The sequence below is a fragment of the Oryzias latipes genome, chromosome 8 (genome assembly GCF_053564925.1).
Source record: "Oryzias latipes strain Hd-rR chromosome 8, Olatipes_Hd-rR_3.1".
NCBI classification, from domain to species: domain Eukaryota; kingdom Metazoa; phylum Chordata; class Actinopteri; order Beloniformes; family Adrianichthyidae; genus Oryzias; species Oryzias latipes.
In genome coordinates, this window is record NC_136244.1 from 23,832,796 (window position 1) to 23,838,244 (window position 5,449).

Here is a 5,449-nt window from a genome sequence, read left to right on the forward strand (position 1 = left end):
CAAACATATAGATCCGTCTGAGGCAAGATGTAATTCTAATTGATCTACACCAATATAACATCTCTTCAAAATTAAACAAATCAAGATATTGGAAAATATATTGGATAGAACCCTGTTAGGTTTGCTTTACTGTAAGGTAAAAATGAAAAAAAAAGTCTAATTACAGTCAACAACACACACGTGATGCAGCAAAAACTGATCAGTCCATCATTCCAGTCCAATGTGTGGAAACACTGAATTTTTCAGACATGTGATCAGACAGTGTGATAGAATGTTCTAATAATGTTCTGTTTAACCTATTTTGATTTGAAAAAACAGTGGGCTGAATTTTATCAAATTAAAAATGAATAGATTTAACATGAATTCTTGTTTAGTTGTTTGTTTGTACACATATTTAATTTACACTTGATTATCTTGCAAGAAATCTAAGGAATATGGAGAACTTCAGCTGTACCGTATAGTACCAGGTATTTATCTCAAAGAAAACACTGTTTGAAGTTTTGACTAAAGATGTCCTGGATCCATTTTCGCTCAGTGAATCAGATCCAATAAGATTGTTCAAAATGAACCAATAACTTCTATGAATCAAGTCTTTACAGCTAATTTTTACACCCGTCTCAGCTAAAATAAAATAAGATTAAAAAGTGATGTTTTCTAGGACAGTTTCTGTAGAGAGGCAGTATTTTATTGGAAATTTCCCTTAGAGTTGTGGGCAGGACCATTGGTATGGAGCAACCCCACCCTCCATAACTTTGCAGAGCGGGGAGTTTGTGGCTCTCCCAGCATATTTTCCACATCACACAAACACTTTTTTCAAACTGCATTTTTTCGTCTGCCTCTGATGCACAATGATTTGAATAATGAAGTACTCAGAAATGCAACTTTGAACCGATTTTCCCATCATTTTTCTCCTTCAGAAAAAATGCTACAAGTACATGTTAAAAACAATAGAAACATGCTTTTCATCAGGTTCTATGAGACTTTAGAGATTGCTTCAGATGTGCCTCAACTGTGCAATTACAAGAGGACACTTTCAAGTTAGTCCGGGAAAACAATGTCAAAGTACGATCACCGTTGTAAATTTCCCAATGAAATAAATCATAAGGCTAAAAGTTCAGCCACTTGTGGTGTAAAATTATTCTGTTTGGATTTTGGTTATTTGGATGGAGTAACTCCTGCTCATTTTTTTAAAATTTAGTCATGAATTGGTTTGAAAGCATCTATTGTTTTTATTCTGCGTTTACTCTTCGATGGATCACTGAGTGTGATTGCTTTTGTTGTATTTTCTTTGAGAATGAAATTAAATCAGCTAATTTATGAATGAAAACGCCTGCGTTAGCAAGTTTTTCACCCACAAAAAGTTGTCCTGATGCATAAACACAGCCTCGGGATCATTTTCCGCTAACTAGCTGTTTTAATGACTAACAGCATCAGAATGTTAACAGTGTGACAACAAAATTCCAAATCTTGTAAAAAAAAAAATTGGTGTGTTAGCCATTTTGAAAAATGTGAGTTCTGTAGTAATTATTACAGAGTACATCAGTTTCTTAGGGAGATACTGGTGTTTAGCTGAAGGCCAGGAATGGGCTGACCCCCTGGGGCATACTTAATAATTAACAGGCCTTTAATTACACCAAGCAAATGACCCCAAACCCCTGGAGAGCCAAGACGAGTGGAGGTGGACTGCAAGTGTCTGTGTGCGCGCAAGTTCTGGAAATCAGGAGCGAGTGGGTGGAAGAAAGTGGGCACATACGGTGGCACAGCCTGGCCAACTCATTTACTCTGACATTTGAGCAGAGCCATCGCCACAGGAAGTGACTGTAAGGTGGCGGATACAGACGCCTCTGACTCACGCGACTGACTAACGCACAGAGGTCAATCAATCTGGGCCCAGGTGAAAGAGAGGAGAGGCCGATCGATGTGGCGATGCTTTGATAGAGTGTGTGCGAGTGGCTTCATTTCTGTTGAGCTTCACGCCTTTCTAATAAGGTACAAGATTTATAACCGCAGCCATCTAATGATGGAGCACTTGAATGGTGTGCCGACACCACCGGAACAATAAAGATCGCAGAGGCAAATGTAAATCTTTGATAGGTTAAAACGCATCAGTACGTAGCCAGGTCAAGTCCTGGAGGAAATTCAGTCCACGTGTGTTTGAAGGATATCGTCCCATTTATGGAAAAATAAGTACAATACTTCTAATAAGTTAGAGTCATGGTTAAAAAATGTCGTATACACTGCATTTGTTTCACTTTCATGATTTCCGGGAATTGGAAGACAGTCGTTATGGGGCAGAAAAATATGGAAGCGATTATGTAGCATAAATAAAAAGCAAAGTCAAAACCAGAAAAAAAAACATTTTTTGACTCAAAAATATAATGAAAAAGCAAACCACCAAAATGCTTTTTCATTTCCTTCCTCAACACAGCTTATTCTGTCACTTAATTAAAATTAAAATGAAAATGGTTTTTGACATTTCATTTTCAAGACGTTCCATGGTAAATGTGTAGCATAATTCATTTAGAAATGTCTAATTTGACAATTAAAATGGATTAATAGAAATGCTTTTTAATTTTCAAAATGAAGCTGCATTTTTTGACTCAAAATTAAAAAGAAAACAATACTTCAAAATGCTTTATCATTTTATACTTCAACCCAGCTTTTTCTGTCACTTAATTAAAATGATAAAGAAAATGGTATTTGACATTTCATTTTCAAAAAGGTCCCTGGTAAATGTGTAGCATAATTCATTTAGAAATGTTTAATTTGACAATTAAAATGGATTAACAGAAATGCTTTTTAATTTTCAAAATGTAGATGCATCAAATGCCTCAAAATTAAAAAGAAAAAGCAATACTTCAAAATGCTTTTTCATTTTATACCTAAAACCGCTTATTCTGTGTCATAATTAAAACGAAAATGCAAAGAGGGGATTGCATTTGCATTTAAACATCCACCCCGCGCACCTTGTCACAATTCATTTCGAAAAAGCATTAGCAGAGGGGAGGCGGGGCGATGACGTCACTGCTCTCTCTGTGTGTCCGGCTGCTGACTGACGCACACACACGCACCAGGAGCAGACTGTGTTAGCGGCAGAGACGAGGGTTTTGTGATGGTTGTGAACTTCTGATGAGTTTCCACAGCTTCTCAGGACTAAGTAACTGCATGTCCGCCTTCTGCGGTCCTCCTCCTGACCCACCGCACAAGCTTTTTTCTTCGGACCGCCAGCTGCCTTCGCACAGCGTAGCGCGAAGCTCCCGATGATCGCTGAAGGCGGAAATGCTGCTGCGATCTGAGAAACCATCATATGAATTTGTGTTTCCAGTGGTGTCCAGAACAAAATAAAGACTGATTCCAAGATATTTACAAATTTATCTGCAGCTTCGCGGTGAATTTACTGTTTGATGACAGCTGGAGCTCCATCAACAGACAGCAGATTTCTCCATGCTAAACGTTGCTGGTTGGACCAAAAACACTCACTCAGCGCGAAGCTGCAGGAGACTATCTTCATAATGTGCTTTTATTACAGTTATGATTATATTTAAGGGCCTGCTCTGCTCGATCATATGTTTTTAAATCCGTGCGGTCAGACGACGCTAAAGTTGGCTTACGATTCACAGCTTCTGATTCGCGAGGGAGCTAAAGGAACATTCTGCTGCATTTTTCACATTAAGATTACGTAAAACTGGGTCCTGTTCAAAAACCGCTGGACCTGGCCCGCTCAAACCTGGATTCCTGGATCTTAATAAATCAAACAGCAAATTCACCGCAAAGCTGCAGATAAATGTGTAAATATCTGGGAATCAGTCTTTATTTTGTTCTGGACACCACTGGAAACACAAATTCATATGATGGTTTCTCAGATCGCAGCAGCATTTCCGCCTTCAGCTATCGTCGGGAGCTTCGCGCTACGCTGTGCGAAGGCAGCTGGCGGTCCGAAGAAAAAAGCTTGTGCGGTGGGTCAGGAGGAGGACCGCAGAAGGCGGACATGCAGCAACTTAGTCCTGAGAAGCTGTGGAAACTCATCAGAAGTTCACAACCATCACAAAACCCTCTTCTCTGCCGCTAACACAGTCTGCTCCTGGTGCGTGTGTGTGCGTCAGTCAGCAGCCGGACACACAGAGAAAGCAGTGACGTCATCGCCCCGCCTCCCCTCTGCTAATGCTTTTTCGAAACGAATATTGTGACAAGGTGCGCGGGGTGGATGTTAAAATGCAAATGCAATCCCCTCTTTGCATTTTCGTTTTAATTATGACACAGAATAAGCGGTTTTAGGTATAAAATGAAAAAGCATTTTGAAATATTGCTTTTTTTTAAATTTTGAGTCAAAAAATGCAGCTACATTTTGAAAATTAAAAAGCATTTCTGTTAATCCATTTCAATTGTCAAATTAGACATTTCTAAATGAATTATGCTACACATTTACCAGGAACCTTTTTGAAAATGAAATGTCAAATACCATTTTCTTTATCATTTTAATTAAGTGACAGAATAAGCTGGGTTGAGGAAGGAAATGAAAAAGCATTTTGAAGTATTGCTTTTTCTTTTTAATTTTGAGTCAAAAAATGCTTTTTCATTTTGAAAATGAAAAAGCATTTCTGGTTTTGACTTTGCTTTTTATTTATGCTACATAATCGCTTCCATAGAAAAAACCCTTATTTCTTGTTTTCCACATAAATGTCTCACTGTTTACAGTTATTGGGGCCAGAACCCCAAAATTCTGAAAGAAAAATGTTTTCAATGTTGCATCAATGTCAACATTCTGTGGGTAAATAAAGCTGATTTTGCCAGTCATTCATTCCAAGTTTGTCTTTCATACAGCCATGAAAACATGACATGGCTAACGAACGAGCAGGACCACCTGGCTGCAGTGTTCCTTTGGTTTGGTACTAGACCTTCAGATGTTGCAAGTGAACTCGTCTCAAAGTGTCATCAGCAGACTTGCACCAATATGCAAAATGCAAAACTACTAGATAGGAATGGAGTGACAGACCACAACCATGACCAGCGCCTAAGGACCTCTGCACTCAGAAAAGCCACACAGCTGTATGCCCGTTTACCGAATGAGAGAGGTATTAGGGTTCCTAGACAAACCATTCATGACCAATGCCACCGGTTTGACTTGAATACTAGTTGACTGCTGAAGGTGAGTCAACTAACACCAACACACCGCCTCGAATATTTGCAGTGGACACAAAACCATGTGACCTGTACAATCCAGTAACAGTCTACTGTCCCGTTTACTGATGAGCGTTAATAATCTTGTACAGAAATCATGATTGTCAGCATTGTTGGAGAAGGCAACGTGCTACACCAAGCTCAACAGGGTTTTTGTTTTTTGGTAGAAGAGGGGCAACAGTCTGGGCAGGCATCACCAGTCAGAACTAAACCGGTTTGGCTGTTGTAGACGATCCAGTCACAGCAAATTCTTACCTCAAAGACAACACCA